Source organism: Oryctolagus cuniculus, chromosome 4 (genome assembly GCF_964237555.1).
Source record: "Oryctolagus cuniculus chromosome 4, mOryCun1.1, whole genome shotgun sequence".
NCBI classification, from domain to species: Eukaryota; Metazoa; Chordata; class Mammalia; order Lagomorpha; family Leporidae; genus Oryctolagus; species Oryctolagus cuniculus.
The window spans coordinates 140,412,687-140,431,830 of record NC_091435.1 but is presented as its reverse complement, the minus strand read 5'-3'; the positions used below and the strand labels follow the sequence as shown (position 1 = coordinate 140,431,830).

General features: G+C 51.0%; 1 long non-coding RNA gene across 14 annotated transcripts in view; it reads left to right on the top strand.

Moving 5' to 3' along the window:
• ZBTB38 (zinc finger and BTB domain containing 38) overlaps window positions 1-19,144 on the top strand; it is a 112,758-nt gene that overhangs the window by 80,368 nt on the left and 13,246 nt on the right. For 11 of the 14 annotated variants that reach the window (XR_001794623.3, XR_001794622.3, XR_011388183.1 and 8 more), the window contains one exon: window positions 4,391-10,729. The exons of the other annotated variants lie outside the window; for them this stretch is intronic. This is a non-coding gene — a long non-coding RNA (zinc finger and BTB domain containing 38). Of the gene's footprint in view, window positions 1-4,390; window positions 10,730-19,144 lie in introns of those variants that run through there. 14 annotated transcript variants of the gene reach the window in all.

Below are 19,144 nucleotides of genomic sequence, written 5' to 3'. Positions count from 1 at the left end.
TGAGCTAGGTAAACCTCTTTAGTTCATAAGTCGCCTGCTTTGGGTATTCTGCGTAGTGACGGGAAGCTGACGAACACGGCTGCGGTACATCGTTTACTGGGGTCTGGCCCGACCCCTCCCTTCACCGCTGCGTCATCGAGGGATGTGTCCTGAGACCTGTGCACTGGCTGGGCGTTATACGCCCTCTCCAGCCTCCCCCAGCCTCCTCGTCAGCCCTCACGCACAGTGTACTCTTCTTATCATTTTCTGTTTGGTTTTGTCCCTAATGTTCCCTCTGCTTCAAATGTCCTTCCCACGCCCGTTTGGTTTATTCATCGATGCCAGCAGCCCAGAGCCTATAGAAGTAGGAAGTTGTCAGTCCGTCTCCTGACGTCATGTCCTTGGCCCCGCTGGGGGCCTCTTCCCTTCCCGGGCGCTCTGAGCTCCCAGGGAGCAGCGGCTTGCCTGGCCTCTCACACCTGCCAGCCGAACGCCAGATCTGGCCGTGCTCGTTGTTAACACCTGGTTAATCTGCTGGGTGACATGGATGGCAGGCTAGCATTTCTAGTAGCTGTGGTGCTGAAAGGATTTCTGCCACACAATGTACCTGTTCTGAAAGATGACGCACGTGGAGTTCCCAAAGCTCTGAGCATGTTTGAGTGACACATACAGGGATCCTTGTTATCACATATGTTATTCTAGCTCTAAGCGTGACTAATCTATTAAGTGTTAACCCTGGCATTTTGCTCACAATCCTAATTGAACAACTCGAGAAAAGAATCAGAATCCTACAGAAATGGATGGGGCTCTGTCTAGGAGCAAGCTTCAAAAAGTTTGTGGGAGAATGGACTTAAAAGCTAGTAGGATGGCGCTGCGGCTCACTAGGCTAATCCTCCGCCTAGAGGACCGGGTTCTAGTCCCGGTCGGGGCGCCGGATTCTGTCCCGGTTGCTCCTCTTCCAGGCCAGCTCTCTGCTGTGGCCCGGGAGTGCAGTGGAGGATGGCCCAAGTGCTTGGGCCCTGCACCCGCATGGGAGACCAGGAGAAGCACCGGGCTCCTGGCTTCAGATCAGCGCGGTGCACCGGCCGCTGTGGCCATTGGGGGGGGGGGGTGAACCAACGGAAGGAAGACCTTTCTCTCTCTGTCTCTCTCTCTCACTGTCCACTCTGCCTGTCCAAAAAAAAAAAAAAAAATCAGCTAGTAGGAATGTTCCATGAACTTTTTAAAACACTTTTTAAAAAAAGTTTGTTTATTTTAAAAGCAGAGGAAGAAAGATATCAATCTTCTGTTTCCTGGTTTACTCCCAAAATACCCTCAATAACTTGGGGCTGGGCCAGGCCAAAACCAGGAACCAGGAACTCCATCCGGGTCCCCCACATGGTGGCAGGGGCCCAAGTACTCGAGCCGTTATTTGCTGACCCCTAGAATGTACATGAGCAGGAAAGTGGAGCAGAAGCAGAGGCAGGGCTCCAAGCCAGGCATTCCAGTATGGGATATGGCTGTCCCTGGTGGCAGCATAGTCCATTGTGCCACAAATGCTGGCCCCTCTATGAGCTTTCTGAAACCCCCTCGTGTTACAAATAGGAGCCAGGACACTTTGGACTGTTTATTAGCCTGATGCGAAATACTGCACAGTTGGTGCTCTGTAACCACAGGATCTGCATCTAGGGACTCAACCAACTGTGGATTGAAAATACTCAGAAAAAAAAATATATATGTATATATCCAGGTCTTTATTTTCTTGTCATTCCCTAAGCAATACAGTAGAGCAGTTATTTACATAGCATTTGCATTGCATTAGGGGTCGGAAGTAATTTAGAGGTCTTTAAAGTACACAAGAGGATTGCATCATTACGTGCAATGACTGCACCTTTTACAGTGAGGGACTTGAGCATCTGCAGATCTCGGAGTCCGTGGCAGGGTCCTGGGACCAAATCCCCCGGAGGTGCAGAGGGACCACTGTTCCCCCCCAGGTTGGAAGCAGAGCCTCGTGGGCGCTTCTCAGTGCTGTTTAAGTGGGGGTGTTTTGGACGAATCAGTAGCTTTGAATCAGAAGGACAGTAGATGACATCAGCATGGACCAAAGCCAAGATAGAAGCCGCTTTGTTGAGTCACAGAGCGTGTGTTTTGACAGATCTGACATTGTCCAGTTTGGCTGGGAAAAGAATCGAAATGAAGTACGGGTTTCAGAGAAGCCAAGCGGCATAAGGATGTGTGAATCCGTGCAGAGAGTAGATGCCACAGAGGCCTGGAGCCGTGAGACCTCAAGGGAGAGAAGAGAAGCTTCTGGAAGTGTTGCTGGTCTGTGGGCCAGTACAAGAGAGGCTCCTGCACTCGGTTCAGAGGTGGCCTCCCTGCCTTCAGGGGCCCAGAGGAAGCCGTCAAGAGTCCACTTCCAGGGCCGCTGCTGTGGTGTAGCGGGTGCGTCTGCCATCTGCGCCGCCGGCATCCCACATGAGCGCCAGTTCGAGACCCGGCTGCTCACTTCCAATCCTACTCCTTACTGATGGCCTGGAAAAAGCAGCAGAAGATGACCAAAGTGTTTGGGCCCCGCCACCCACATGGGAGACCCACAGGAAGCTTTCCACTTCGGCCTGACCGAGCCCTGGCCGTTGCAGTCGTGGGGGAGTGAATCGACAGATGGAAGCTCTCTCTCTTTGTCTTTCCCTCCCTTTCTATAACTCTTTCAAGTAAATTAAAAAAAAAAAAAAACTCCAAAAAAAAAAAAAGATTCCACTTCTTCCTATTCTGTTTTTACGTATAGAAATAATACCCCACGCTTCTGGAAAATATTCATAGAAGATTACAGTTAAAGGCAGGGTAAACAGGAGTAACCGAACTAGTGTTCATAAAGAAAGTGCAGCAATAGTCACATCAGAGCCGGAGGCTTGAGAAGCACGGTGACAACTGATAAAAGTTCTAAGCTCCCTTGTCGAGATTTGAAGAGAAGCATGGAGAATACAGTGCTCTCGTCATCTGCGCTGAAGAATGTGCCACTGGCCAGGGTACTTTTGCGCCTATGGCTGGTTGCGATAAAATAATTTATCATCCAATGGATCCTTGCATAAAAGACACTAAATAACATAATGGGCACAGCTTATAATAGCAGCTTTATAGAAAGGTGAAGAGATGTTCTTTGTGCGGCCAGCTGGTCTTTCCATCCAGATAAGCGTGGTGAGCCAAGTGCTATACTCTAGTGCTAGGAAGACACTGCCGCTGGGACTCAGAGAAGTGTTAAGAGGCTGCGTGGCTTTCTGGGGACGTCATTTGAGACAGCATAGCAGAGAGACCGGACAGACGGCTGATGAGTGCAAACCACGGAGCAGAGGGGCTTTGGCTTTTAGCATTGAACTGCAAGGGTGAGCTGGTGAGTTGCTGTTAGATTTTTTTCAAATGGAAGAGACTCGAACAGAACAGAATGCATCACCCAGAGTAGCGTTTCTGTCATCTGCGTGCCATGTGTCTCTGCTGTGAGTCAGAGTGAAAGCCACTGCCATGAGCTGTCCCTCGCTAGCGGGTCAGTTCCTATCACTCCAGCCCTCCCGGGCTCACGGGACAGGGCCGCAGGGAGCAACACAAGCTGACATAGACGCCTAAGAGAAGGTGAAGAGGGAAGACCAGAGAGGGGACGCTCAGCCCAGGACAAGAGCCACTGGGCCTTTAGGTTGCACTGATTTCCTGGTTTCGTGTCTTGTCTGCTCTTTGGCCTCGGGACTTCGCTGAGTTCTTTCTGAAAACCCCCGGCTTCCTCTGTGGCTCCAGCGGCGGGGCGATCAGAAACGGAGCGGGACCGAGAGGCAGGGCGCCCCCAGCGGGGGGCCACTCAGACTGCAGCTCTCCACCGAGAGCCCCTTCGGAGTACAAGCTGGGGTGGCTCCTTCAAGTTCCTGCTGCTGTGCGCAGTCGTACCTTTGTACTCCTAGGTACCGCTTACTTAGGGAAAGCTTTTGGTGAATTCCGTTCGCATCAGCTGATCCGAGTCGTCTCTGAAAACAGGGGGCTGCAGCCAGACCACAGCCTTGCCCGGCTGCAGGAGTTGAGTGCGGCAGCCTCAAGGGATGCTGAGCCCCTTAATGCAAGGAAGAGCAAAGCCCAAGCTCCGCTCCTCCCCCCGAGCTGCTCGCGTGGAGGTAGCTGCCACTCGAGAAAGGAGGGGAAGGAGTTCTGGGAGCATTTCCAACTACAACAGCTATTTGCAATGGTATGAGAAACAGGCTGGGGCGAGAAAAAGATGTAGCCTCTCATGGCGACTCCAAGTCCTGGGGGCAGCAGCAGGACGAGATTAAGTACCTGAGTTTTCCTCTCCCTCCCCCCGCCCCCCACAAAAAGCTTCTCACAGAAGTTGCCGGTCCCGCGGTAATAACGAAGCCACCTGCGGAAGAGCCCTGACCATTTCTCTGCTCTGTTTCAGATGACAGTCATGTCCCTTTCCAGGGACCTCAAGGACGACCTGCACAGCGACACGGTGCTGTCCATCCTGAACGAGCAGCGCATCCGGGGCATCCTGTGTGACGTCACCATCATCGTGGAAGACACCAAGTTCAAGGCGCACAGCAATGTGCTGGCCGCCTCAAGCCTTTATTTCAAGAACATCTTCTGGAGCCACACCATCTGCATTTCCAGTCACGTCCTGGAGCTGGACGACCTCAAGGCCGAAGTGTTTACAGAAATCCTTAACTATATCTACAGCTCCACGGTCGTCGTCAAGAGACAGGAAACCGTCACCGACCTCGCAGCTGCTGGGAAGAAGCTGGGAATCTCCTTCCTGGAAGACCTCACCGATCGCAGCTTCTCGAGTTCCCCGGGCCCCTACGTCTTCTGCATTACGGAAAAGGGCGTGGTTAAGGAGGAGAAAAATGACAAAAGGCACGAGGAACCAGCGGTCACCAGCGGGCCCAGGATCACAAACGCATTTTCCATCATCGAGACGGAAAATAGCAACAACATGTTTTCTCCCCTGGACCTCAGGGCGAGTTTCAAAAAGGTCTCGGAGTCCATGAGGACAGCCAGCCTGTGCCTGGAACGGGCTGACGCCTGCCACGAGGCAGAGCCTGTGCGCACGCTCGCCGAGCACTCGTACGCCGTGTCCTCCATAGCCGAGGCCTACAGAGGCCAGCCTGCCCACGAACCCCAGAGCGCCTCGCCTGGCAGAACGGCCAAGGAGAACGGCGAGGCGCCTGGGGGCAAGCCCAAGCCGTGCCGGAAGCCCAAGCCATTCTCCCTGGCCCCAGACCCCGAGTCGTCCACAGCGAACGTCCCACCCCCCGCCACAGCCAGCCTGGAGGTTACCCAGGAGCAGAGCCCGCAGCCCCCTGCGGTTCTCCCTCCCTCGACATCTCCCGGCCACCACGAAGGGAGTGGCCATTTTTCCAGGGAAGAGGAGAACCAACCCCCGGCCGCCCCTGGGCCGCCGGCGGCCGAGGTGCCCCCTCTCGTCTACAACTGCAGCTGTTGCTCCAAATCATTTGAGAGCAGCACTCTGCTCAGTGCCCACATGCAGCTGCACAAGCCCACGCAGGAGCCGTTAGTGTGCAAGTACTGCAACAAGCAGTTCACCACCCTGAACAGGCTGGATCGACACGAGCAGATCTGCATGCGGTCCAGCCACATGCCCGTGCCTGGCGGAAACCAGCGCTTCCTGGAGAACTACCCTACCATCGGACAGAATGGCGGCGCGTTCCCAGGCCCCGAGCCTCTATTACCCGAAAACAGGATGGGTGAGTTTGCCAGTCCCGGAAGCACCCTGCCCGACACGGACCACATGGTAAAGTTTGTCAACGGGCAAATGCTCTACAGCTGCGTCGTGTGCAAACGTAGCTACGTGACTCTGTCCAGCCTCCGAAGACACGCGAATGTCCACTCGTGGAGAAGAACGTATCCCTGCCATTACTGCAACAAAGTGTTTGCGCTGGCGGAGTACCGGACGAGACATGAGATCTGGCACACGGGAGAAAGGCGGTACCAGTGCATCTTCTGCCTGGAGACATTCATGACCTACTACATACTCAAGAACCACCAAAAGTCTTTCCACGCCATAGACCACAGACTCTCCATCAGTAAGAAGACCGCCAACGGTGGCCTGAAGCCTAGCGTCTACCCGTACAAGCTCTACAGGTTGCTGCCGATGAAGTGCAAGAGGGCTCCTTATAAGAGCTATCGACATGCTTCCTACCAGAATGCTCGAGAAAGCAGTCAAGTGAGACAGTCGGCACCCGGGACCTACGTCGTGCCAAACCCACACAGCTCCGAATTACCCAGCCTGAGTTTCCAGGGCAGTGTCAGTGCCTTGACCAGCAGTCCGGCCGTGCCCTTGGAGACATGCGCCCGGCAGGACACGCCCACTGCTGCCAGTGTGCAGAACGCAGAGGGCACCAGATGGCGAGAGGAGACCATGAAGGTCGATGTTGACAATAACTTCTACTCGGGCGAGGTGTCGGTTCCTTCCACCGACAGTGCCGTCAGCTCTAACCCCCAGGCAGGCAACGCACCTGTCTTACCTCTGAGTGGCAGCAGTGAGAACGCAGCCTCCGTGATCAGCTACGGCGGCTCGGCACCCTCGGTCATCGTGCACAGCAGCCAGTTCTCGTCGGTGATCGTGCACAGCAACGCTGTCGCTGCCGCCACGACCAGCAGCAGCCAGCAGGCCCCTGCCAACCCGGCCACCGAGCAGCCCTCGAAGGAGGACAGCAAAGCTGAGCCGGACAAAGGGAGTCGATTGGCAGGCAGACCCAAAAGCTTGAAGGAGAAAAAGAAAGCTGTAGCTTGTAACAAAGGAGAGACCCCAGAGGAGTCCAAACACGTGGTTGATCCTGGAGGGGCCCCGAGCAAAGCCCCCAGTGCCGCCGAGGAAACCAGTAAAATTGAGACCTACATTGCAAAGCCTGCCCTGCCGGGCACCTCCACGAACAGCAATGTTGCACCCCTTTGCCAAATAACAGTGAAAATTGGGAATGAAGCCATCGTGAAAAGGCACATCCTCGGGTCTAAATTGTTTTACAAAAGAGGGAGAAGATCCAAGTGTCAGATGCAGGAGGAGCCGTTGCCACAGGAGAGTGACCCGGAGACCCACGCGGACAACCCTCTGGGGCTCTGCCAATCCGAGTGCGTGGAGATGAGCGAGGTGTACGATGATGCAAGTGACCAGGATTCCACCGACAAACCGTGGCGCCCTTATTACAACTACAAACCCAAAAAGAAGTCCAGACAGTTGAGAAAAATGAGGAAAGTCAACTGGAGGAGAGAACACGGAAGCAGGAGCCCAAGCAGCAGGTGCAAATTCCCCGCAGAGCTGGACTGTGCCGTGGGCAAGGCTCCTGCGGACAAGGCCTTGGAGGAGGAGGAAAACAAAGAGATGCCCAAGCTGCAGTGTGAACTCTGCGACGGAGACAAAGCGTCAGGGGCTGCGGCCCAAGGGAGGCCCCACCGGCACCTCACGTCCAGGCCTTACGTCTGCGAGTTCTGCGCCAAGCAGTTCCAGAGCCCTTCCACGCTCAAGATGCACATGAGATGCCACACCGGGGAGAAGCCCTACCAGTGCAAGACCTGCGGGCGGTGCTTCTCGGTGCAAGGGAACTTGCAGAAACACGAGCGCATCCACCTGGGCGTGAAGGAGTTCATCTGCCAGTACTGCAACAAGGCCTTCACCCTGAACGAGACCCTCAAAATCCACGAGCGAATCCACACCGGCGAAAAGCGCTACCACTGTCAGTTCTGCTTCCAGAGCTTCCTGTACCTCTCCACGAAAAGGAACCACGAGCAGAGGCACATCCGGGAGCACAACGGGAAAGGCTTCGCCTGCTTCCAGTGCCCGAAAATCTGCAAGACCGCCGCCGCCCTGGGAATGCACCAAAAGAAACACTTATTCAAGAGCCCGAGTCAGCAGGAGAAAACAGGCGACCTGTGCCACGAGAACTCAGATTCCTTGGAGAATCAGCACTGCATTGATTCGGCAGAGGACAATGACCAAAAGGATCGTGTACAAACCGCTGTCGGAAATGTTGTCCTTTGAGTGGCAATAGTTAGAAAAATCTTCTGATAAATAAATCGCTAGGGTTTTTTTTTTTTTTCCCTTTTAGCTTTTTTTTTTTTTTTTCAGGTTTAGTTTTGTTTTGTTCACATAACAGTCATGAAGGAGTGAAGCGTAAAACAAACCAACAAACAAAAAGTCATTGGTGAAAAATTCCCGGAAAAGGATCCTAACGTCTACTTCGGGTTTTAGCGTTAACTTCCTGCCAAGTGCGGAAAGACAAAATAGCTGAATCCTCCAATAGTCCAAGTATCTTGTGAAAGTTAATGAAGTTCTTAGCTGTTGGTATTTCTACCAGTGGGGGCAAAAAAAAAAAAAAAAAAGGAGCTTAATTTTAGGCTAATTTAAAAACTTTTTGGTAAATGCTAATGGGAACCGGCTGCTGAACTGTCTTGAGTCACTGGAGAAAAATAAGGGTCAGACGCCATGGAGATGGCCTCTTCCAGGTGTCAGGTGGTAAATGAGCTGTGACAGTCTTCATCCCCATCCACCTCCCGCACTCCTAAAACGTGTTCACGTTAACGGACACACGTGAAAATGCTTCACAGTGTAACTGAAAATACGTGTATACAGAGTAACCTGAAACAGAACACTCACGCATCCTCTAGAACTACTTGTCCGCCACACAGACCTTGTAAAATACATATATACGTCACGGTAACTTTTACCTGTCCATAGTCCCTGTAGAAAATCACCGTGAGCAATAGATCTGCAGCGAATGAGGGCTGACATGGAAATCAGCAGAGAGCATTTTGATCACAACTTAAGAGCATGCGTGTGCCACTCACTGGGAGCCGTGGCTGAGCTGTTAGTAGAACTGATGCCCTGAAGTCACAGAAGACACAGGTCATCACGCCTTATCTACGAGCGAAAGCCCTCCCGGAGCATCCCTGTGCGTCCCTGGGCCGTGTGTCACTTTGCAGTGGCCTCACTCGGAGAATGAAGAAGGCGCCCGTTCTTCTGAAACCCTCTGCAGTCTTCCAGCCATCCTGAGGCCATGGGCCCGGGGCTCTGTTCCAGACGGACTTAACAGTTCAAGTCAAACTCCACGAAAGGAGCATCCTGGAGATTTAGCGCCAGGCACACGTGCGGTACTTGCAAGTGACAGAACGCCTGAGCCCTACAGTTGCTCGCCTGCTTGGAGACGATGCAGCTGCCAAGTCCATCCTAATAGAAAGCAAAAGGACAGCCAGCACCCCCACACAACCCCACCTATTAATGGCTTGAATGCGCAAGAGGGAGTAATGACCTCCTTTGCTCAAACAGTACCTTGTTTTGCAGGGTGGGGAGGGAGGCCGGGGTCCTGTCGGTTACTTCTGTCGCTCAGAAATGCACCCACAAAGCCCATTGTTTTGTCTTCATATGTGCAGGCCTCTGGCCCCCTCGATGAAAACCTTCTTGAGTTTTTCATTGTTCTTTCTCACAAACCCACACCATCAACATTGCCCTCAGTCCATTTGCCCTGCAGGATATTCCATCCTGTGGGCCAGGTTCCTGGAAAGCTGGAACTCATGATTCTTGTTTTTCAACACCGCCAGAACAGGAGGAAGAGAGCAGACGTTGCTACTGTGTGATCACCGGTAGGAGCAGAATTCGGAATCCAGCGTAAGGGTGACGTGCAGCCATGCTTGTTCATTGGATTTGATAGCTGGGAAGCCCAGGTCATCCGAAGTTGGAAGATTATCCTCATGAAGAGGTAGCTCAAGAGACTCCAGTTTCTGTCTACAAGCATTGTGATGCCTCCACGAAGAAGACTTAGTATGGATTTGAGTGGGCAAGAATGCATCTGAACACCCAGAAGAGTACATGGTTAAGCTTGACCTTTTTATACTCTAGTACTTTGCCGTTAAGTAACCCCGGTATTGTATCTGCATTTATCTTTTGTTCATCTAGTTTCACTTACATACAGTATTATATAGTAGAGGAAAGTGGGAAAATGCAAGTGAATTTAACTTTATTTTATACATTGTATATATTGTATACCTGCACCATCCGTTTGGGTTTTGTTAAAGAGATAGTCGCAAAGGGCTTATGAAAATCATTTTTGAATTGATAACTAGAATATTGAATAAGCAGTCCAATATTAAACTAATTTGTTTAATCTCAGTTAGGGTTATGAATCAAGGAAAATTACTGTGTATGTTAGTCATTCTGATCTAACTCCAAATATGAAATATGACACTGTAGTGATGTCTCTCGGCCCTTACATGTGGACATTTTTTAAGTGGACTTGTATGCTGATAATTCTAGACCAAAGTAAATATGGCAGAATATTTATACATGAAAAAAAATAATTTTGCAAATATTTTCTATAATTGTACTATTCGTTTAAAATGTTGATGGCTTGTGTTAGTTTCAGGGAGGGGTGTATATTTTGATAAAAAAATACTTGACTTTGTAATTCTGTATATTCTATACAATTTATAGCAGAGCCGTTTTAAAACAGCCTTGTCCCATTTTTTGTTAATTGTGAAAATTTTATGATGAGTGATGTTGAAGTCTGCATCGAGTACATAATGACCAACTAGAATTAAGTCAGTGTAAACAGTGGACGTACTGTATGCCGTACAAGATATATTGTAATTGCTGTTTTAGCATCTGTATTTTGGTTAGAAGATATTATTAAATGCAGATGTTAAGGGTTGGAAAAGTCTAATTTTATTTTTAGAAATAATGAATATAAATTTGTTTTTGCTTGATTAAAATAGCTTATTCCTACACCAAGTCTCGTTTTAGATGTTTTGATGTTAATTCTGTGCAGCCGTTCCATCCGCGTGAGTCAGCTTTGTGTCACATGTGGTTCCATATTTCTCTGTTTCCTTACTTGTCTACATTGCCTGGGACCTTCTCACGTGCTTCGGACTCAAATGAATTACACCATTAAAACAAAACAAACAGACCTAAGAGGGAGTGGAGGCTTTTGGATAACTGAGTGTTTGAGACAGACCTGATCTTCAGAGGATGCATCCGCGGGAAGTACTCTCTGGGGATATGCTGCTGCCGTCCTCGGAAAGCAGACTGCCTTGGCTGGGGTCCAGGCGTTTGGTAACATCTTCCCATGGGCCATTCGTTAACGACCTCCACCCCGGAAGTAGAGCTGACTGTCCGCCTTTCATTAGGGACTCCGGGAAGGTCCCAGAACCACACGGAGCTGGGGGTTCCAGCCCAGGTCTGCCCGACTCCAAAGCCCGTGTCTCTGCTCCTTCTCTGCACTTAGGGAACGCTGCCGCGTGACAGAGTCGTGGGGTTGTGGGCCGTGGCTGTCACAGAGACTCCTGCATCCCTGCGGGATCCCTGTTCGCTTCAGCTTCTCCCAACTTGGGCCCGTTACGTTTCAGGATATTGCCCTATCAAAGCATTTTTGACAGTTGTCCACTTTGGTTTTTAGAATATGGAGTGAAATTGTAGTGCTAGTCTAAGCTAGTGGTTTCTCACATAAAAATAAAGCTGTCCCATTGTCACCAAGCTCCTAACCTCAGCTTGCAAATGCAGAAATGCAGTCACAGCGAGTGAAAGGTTGGGGGGCCCGGGGGGGCCCAGGCAGCACAGCCATGAGAGAGCCCTGCCACTTGGCGGAAGCATCAGTTCTGTATTGGTAGGGCAATCCAAACCAGATTCTCCAAATATTTGGAAGCTGTTGCCTGCTAAAACTGATTTTGTTGTCTAGCAAAACAGCATTTGATATTGGAAGAATTTGTAAGAGTTGAGGAAGTTACTGGATTAAAAGCAAAACACTCACTGAGGCAGTCCTGTTTGTGTTTGTTGTTGTTAGTGAGCCTGAGTAGTTTGTTTACACAGACATTCGGCTTATAGATAAGGTGCTTCCTGGGATCCCAGGCCTTCCCTAGAGCTGCTTGGCTTCAGGCTACTTCTGTCCAGCTTCAAGCTTGAGACAGGAAAGGCAGGCAGGAGGGGGAGGGGCTGCCAACGACTGTGCAGCCGAGCCTGTGGGATTCTTGACTCAGCCACCGTCCCCCACCAGCCCCTTCCCCTCACCGCCGTAGTGAAACTCAGCATAGCCAGAGAGGGGGATGTCCCTGGAAGCTGTCATCTGTCGGGTTTTTATATATATATATATATATATATATATATATATATTTTTTTTTTTTTTGACAGACTGTGAGAGAGAGAGAAAGGTCTTCCTTCCATTGGTTCACTCCCCAAATGGCCGCTATGGCCAGCGCTGTGCCCATCCAAAGCCAGGAGCCAGGTGCTTCCTCCTGGTCTCCCATGTGGGTGCAGGGCCCAAGGACTTGGGCCATCCTCCACTGCCTTCCCCGGGCCACAGCAGAGAGCTGGACTGGAAGAGGAGCAACCGGGACTAGAACCCGGCGCCCATATGGGATGCCGGTGCCACAGGCAGAGGATTAGCCAAGTGAGCCACCACACCGGCCCCGATTTTTTTTTGTAAATTTGAGTTACAGATCTTCCATCCACTGGCTCACTCAAATGGCCACAATGACTGCAGCTGGGCTGATCAGAAGCCAGGAGCCAGGAGACTTCTTCTGGGTCTCCTATGTGGGTACAGGGGCCCAAGCACTTGGGCCATCTACCATTTCTTTACCTAGGCCATAAGCAGAGAGCTGGATGGGAAATGGAGCATCTGGGGCTGGAAGGCTTAGCCTACTGCACCACAGCGCCGGCCCCATGCCTGCCTTTCTCAGGAAGGGGTGGTCAGCAAAGACAACTGCAGACGGATCCCAGGCCTCCCTCCGGCCGGTGGCTGCCTTGTGCACACAGGGGACTCACTGGGCGTCGGCTCATCTGTATGGTCTTCCCAGGGGTCTGTGAGTGGAAGTGCGGGCACAGCAGGCTGAAGGCAATCTCAGAATGGTTGTACCGGGTTGGGCTGTCCTGTGCTGACCAGACAGGGAAGGATTTGAACGTGCATTGGTGTGATTTTCTGAGGAAGGTCAGCCCTCGGTGACCCCATCAGGATGCATACAGACCTCTGGCTTGCTGTTAGGCACGATTTTAGCCGCGCTCTACCCAAAAGCTGGGAGTTGCTTGCGCACCACGGCACCCCGTGGTCTGACAGTGGGGCTCTCCTCTGTCACCAGCAGCAGCAGCGCCGAGGGTCGCCCAGCCCCCCGGCCAGCTCCGCGGCCTGTGCTAGACCACGCCCTGGACCCTGGCTGCCGCTGCCACTGCTGCCATGTTGCTCAGTTGTGGCTTTCCTTTTTTCATTAAATTCGGGTCATTTAATTCCTATTAGCTCTCCTTTTCTCATCAACATTTGATTGATTTGGTTCCAGGCCCTCTGTCTCCATCAGTCTCTTTGCACAGGCAACCATTCTCCCACTCTGATTTCCTCCATCTCTGAGAACGTCTCATCTTCTCCAAGTCCCAGCCATCTCTCTTCTATTTCTGTTTTCTGGAGACAGAAGCCCCCTTCGGCCCCTCCCTGGTTGGTACACACTGACTCCAGTTCTTCAAGCAAGATGGTCAGTGAACAACCCATATGGCTTAGGTGCAGTTTTTAAAAGTATACACACCATATTCAGACAACTATTGGAAGAATTGATTTTAATAAAATGGTTATATTTTACTAGCATTAGAGACTTCAAAAACACCAGTTTAATTTATTTAGAATGTTTTTGGGGAAACAGTCACTATTTTTCAGTAATTTTAAAATTTGACTTCTGTATATTTATAGGGATAAGTATTTTATTCTTGTTATAAGAAACTTTGGTGAGCAGGCATTTTGAAGTTGTAATAGTGCTAACTGTTGCTGAATTTTAATTCGTTTATTCAAAATATACCGAATTTAGAGAATTGGGCATTCAGTGAGACTCGGGCTGTGGAGACGGCAGAGGAAGCCTGTGTCTTCACAAGGAACTTGGTCTAGTGGAGGAGACTTGGTGAGCCAGCAGACGGCTAATCACCAAGCGACGCCTTGCGCTCCTGGGGACCCAGAACCAAAGCAGAGAGAAGTGGTATTGGGTTAGGACTGATGGAGTCTGGGCTTCCCCAAAGGGGTCAGCTCCAGGTTGGAGGAACTAACAGGGGCCACAGGTGAACGTAGACTGGCCTGAAAGCCTGGGGTCTGGGTTGGTGAGCCTGGACAGACAGGCACCAGCCTTGTTAGAGTTGGAGCTTCTATCCTGTTCGCACAAGGGCAGTGGGGGAGCACAGGAGGTCAGAGAGAAGTACCCCAAAGTCCCAGCCAGGTGGGAAGGCATTGGAAGAGCTTCCACAGAGAGTGTCCGCATTTGACGGACTGGAAGGACCAGTCTCAACTGCGTGTCATAGACAGGCTGCACGCAGGGCCTGCGGGGGTGGTGGCAGGGAGAGGACAGGTGGGAGATGACAGTGGCTTGGGCGAGGGTGGGGGTAGTGGAAATAGTAAGAACACGTCACATTCTGGACATATATCTTTAAACCTTTTACTAAGGAAAATTCAAATACATGCAAAAGTAGAATAGTTCGGTGAACCCCAGTGTGTCCATTATCTCAACAATCAACAACTGACCTTGATCTGTACCCTGACACACTCCTCCCTACTGTATTATTTCTAGCAGATCCTATACATCGTAACATTTCATCTGTAAAATGAAATTGCATCTTTAACATTTTTAATAGAACCATACCATTATCACACCTTAAAAATCGTTTCTTAATATCATCAAGTTCCATCAGCTAGAATGTATGATTGTCTCACAATTCTAAGAGATTAGAATCAGGGCCGGCACCGCAGCTCACTAGGCTAATCCTCCGCCTTGCGGCGCCGGCACCCCAGGTTCTAGTCCCGGTCGGGGTGCCGGATTCTGTCCCGGTTGCTCCTCTTCCAGTCCAGCTCTCTGCTGTGGCCTGGGAGTGCAGTGGAGGATGGCCCAAGTGCTTGGGCCCTGCACCTGCATGGGAGACCAGGAGAAGCACCTGGCTCCTGGCTTCAGATCAGCTTGGTGCACCGGCCGCAGCGGCCATTGGAGGGTGAACCAACGGCAAAGGAAGACCTTTCTCTCTGTCTGTCTCTCTCTCACTGTCCATTCTGCCTGTCAAAAAAATAAAATTTAAAAATTAAATAAATAAAAGAGATTAGAATCAGAATCGAACTAAGATCCCTCACCACAACTAGTGGATATATCTGTCTTTTACTCTATGGTTTCCCTCTTTGATTGTTTTTTTTTCCTCTCTGCAATTTAGTTTGGAAGATAATAGTTTATCTAGGATGTAGCAAGGCGACTTCCTCAGTGAGGTGATGTTCTCCCATTAGGAGCCACAGACTGGCTGGCTGAGCTATTGGATGTATTTTGAAAATAAATCTGATGGAATTTGCTAGTAGCCTGGGGGCTAGGGATTGAGAAAGAGGAGTCAAGGATGGCCCACCACAGCCCCTGCCCCCGCGGCCCAGTCTGAGCATGAAGAATGGAGTGGCCCGCAGACAACCGGACACAGGGAGTGGATGTTCCGAAGGGGGCACAGACGGGGCATGGATGCGAAAGTTGTATTTCATTCACTCAGTGTCTCTGAGCCAGCGGCTGGGACAAGACTTGGCAGAGCAGGCAGTTCCGGGAGCTCGTGATCTAGTGCGGAACACAGAAAGCTAAATGCTTAGAGCGGCTGTAAGTGCTATGCGGAAGAGCTGTGCGGTGCTCCGAGGACCTCTCCTGGGAGAACATAACCCAGTCTGCAAGTTCAAGGGCAGCTATTATTTTTTCTTCTAATTTTTTTAAATACACTGTTTTTTTAAAAAAAAAAAACTTATTTTTTTAAATGTTTATGTTCATCTACTTGAAAGTCAGAGTGCCATCCACTGGCTCGCTCCTCCTAAATACCGCAACAGCCAAGGCTGGGCCTGGCCAAAGCCAGGAGTCAGGAGCTCCATCTGGGTCTCCCACATGGATGCCAGGGGCCCAAACACCTGCTGCCTCCCAGCAAGCTGGATCAGGGGCTTGATCCAGTAGCGGGGGCTTGATCCAGGCACTCTGAGAGAGGACGCGGTGTCGCATCAACAGTTTAACCCTCTGCCTACAATGCCCGCCCTGGGAAGCTATTCTCGAAGAAGTAACTTCTGAGCTGGGACCTGAAAAGACTCAGAGCTGAAAGGCAAGGGGGTGTCTGGGTAGAAGCCATGGTGCATACCAGTGTCTGCCCCTGGAGGGAGCACAGTGCATTGGAGGCCACAGTGCCAGCATGTAAGAAAAATGGGTTTGAGATTGCCTGGATGACAGAAGCCGTACCACACAGACCTTCAGGTCACACTAAGGATTTGGACCTAAACAGAAAGCCACTGGATTGTTTACAACAGGTTGGGACAAGAAGAGAGATTTTGGTAAGTTTTGTATTATAAAAAAAATCACTTTGGTGGTGGGTGTTTGGTGCACTGAGCAAGATGCCACTTGGGATACCTGCATCCCATATCAAGGTGCCTGCGTTCTAATCTCAGCTCTGCTTCTGATTCCAGCTTCTTGCTAATGCACACCCTGGGAGGCAGCAGGTGTCGGCTCAAGTAGTTGGGTCGCTGTCACCTATACGCAAGACCTGGACTGAGTTTCTGGCTCCCAGCTTCATCCTGGCCCAGCCTCAGCCTTTGTGGGCCTCTGGGTAGTGATGGGAGCTCCCCTTGCCTTCAAGTAAACAACAGTTTTTAATGGAATAAAAAACCACTGTGGGCCGGCACCGTGGCTCACTAGGCTAATCCTCCGCCTTGCGGCGCCAGCACACCGGGTTCTAGTTCCGGTCGGGGCGCCGAATTCTGTCCCGGTTGCCCCTCTTCCAGGCCAGCTCTCTGCTGTGGCCTGGGAGTGCAGTGGAGGATGGCCCAAGTGCTTGGGCCCTGCACCCCATGGGAGACCAGGAGAAGTACCTGGCTCCTGCCATCGGATCAGCACGGTGCGCTGGCCGCAGCGCGCTGGCTGCGGCAGCCATTGGAGGATGAACCAATGGCAAAAGGAAGACCTTTCTCTCTGTCTCTCTCTCTCACTGTCCTCTCTGCCTGTTTAAAAAAACTCCACTGTGGCTGAAACGTGGAGAATGGCAGGGGGGTGGAGAATGGCAGGGGGGTGGCAATGGCTGGAAGTACAGCGCCTGGCAGCTGCTACAGAGGCCCAGGCTGCAGGTGACCGTGGCTTGGATTATGCAGTTGCAGAGAAGACGGAGAGCAAAGGGGGATATCGGAGAGGCTTGGGGAGATACAAATCAGCAGGAATTGATGCTGGATTCGATATGGGAAGCGAGGGCTAGGGTGGGATCCAGGACAATATTTTGGTTTTAGAGGTGTTGAAATTATGGGAATATAAGATGTCCTTCCCCCTATGAAGCTTATGTAGATTTAAAAAAAGAGAGAGAGAGAGAGAACCTTCCAGAATGGATAGAGTGAGAGCAACTGGCAGTGAAGGTGAGGCCAGGTAGGAAAGGTCTGGAAAGTGTCTTTGCATTCAACACTGGGTGGTTGGCAGCGGTGTGCTGACAGATGTTCAACACCCAGCTCCTAGCGGAGGAGGGAAGGCCTCGTTCAGAGCACCTGCACATGTCCGCTCTGTAACTCTTCCCGCCATGGGCAATTTTTAAGCCACCAACATGATTAGATTCAGGAAGCAATGCATCCTGCTCCACAGGCGACCTTGCCAAGGGCAGGGTCAGTGTGGTGCTGCAGGTGGGGAGAGGAGGTGGAGCCAGCAAGTAAGGACTCCTGTCTCGGGAAGCTTAGCTGTAAAGCAGAGTAGGAAAATGGAGAAAGGCTGCTCTAAATGGCACCTAAGGTTTCAAGACAGGGCTTCCACATGGGGAGTGGAAGGAGAGGGTACAAAGGATGGAAACGCAAGGGATTGGGGTTATCGATGAGAGACTGATTGTAGCCACGGACCGTGGAGCCTGGGTTTAATTCAAAGAGGTATGGACTGACGCAATTGAGGGATCAGACATGAGGTGGCTCAATAAGACTTAAGAATGTAAGATCTGGGGGCTGGCACTGTGGCACAGTGGGTTAATGCTCTGGCCTGACGCGCCGGCATCCCATATGGGCACCGGTTCTAGTCCCGGCTGCTCCTCTTCTGATCCAGCTCTCTACTATGGCCTGGGATAGCAGTATAAGATGTACCAAGTCCTTGGGCCCCTGCACCCACATGGGAGAACTGGAAGAAGCTCCTGGCTCCTGGCTTCGGATGGGCACAGCTCCAGCCATTGCAGCCATCTGGAGAGTGAACCAGTGGGTGGAAGACCTCTCTCTATCTCTACCTCTCTCTGTAACTCTGTCTTTCAAATAAATAAAATAAATCTTTTAAAAAAGTAAAAAAGAATGTATGATCTGGGGCCAACATTGTGGTGCAGTGGGTTAAGCCTGAAATGTATCAGTGCCCATTTGAGTCCCAGCTGCTCCATTTCCAATCCAGCTCACTGCTAATGCACCTGGGAAAGCAGTGGAAGATGGGCCAAGTGCTTGGGCTCCTGCTAACCACGTGGGAGACCTGGGTGGAGTTCCAGGCTCCTGGCTTCAGCCAGGCACAGCCATGTGGGGAATGAATGTGAGATCTCTCTTTTTCTCTCTCATTTTTCTCTCTCTCTTCCCTCCTTCCTCTCTAACTCTTCTCTTCAAATAAATAAATCCTGAGCAATATTTGATCTTCAAAGCTCATCCTAATGGTGTTCCAGTTTTTCTCCCCAAGGGTCCCGTAAGGTGACAGTGGTTCTTGTCTTCGTTTCGAAGCTGTGGACGCTGAGGCACAGGGAAGCAAAGGGCTTGCCCAGGCACAGAGGCAGGACTTCCAATCTCCGGCACAGTGTTTCCCCTCCTTATACTTCCCTCAAGTGCCTCTGCCTGAACTGAGATATTTTGGGGAAGACTGAGAAATGGGGCAGTAAGAACGCCTGTCCTTCCCGCAGAGTGAGGGTGTATTCACAGAGACTCCTGTATCACCTGAGTATTAGCTCACTGTTTTTTATCCACTGTACTCTATGCAGCAGTTAGTGTTGCCAGGGACTATTCAAAGTATCTAATGAACATTAACGCATGTAATCCTCCTACCAGCCTTATGAGGGAGACATTATCTCCATCAATGTTTAGTATGGTTAGGGTTCGCTGCAGCGTCATAAGACTTTAGTATTTTGGAGGCTGGGGCTCTAGCATAGCAGGTAAAGCTGCTCCTAGCAGTGCCAGCATCCCATATGGGCACCGGTTCAAGCCCCAGCTATTCCACC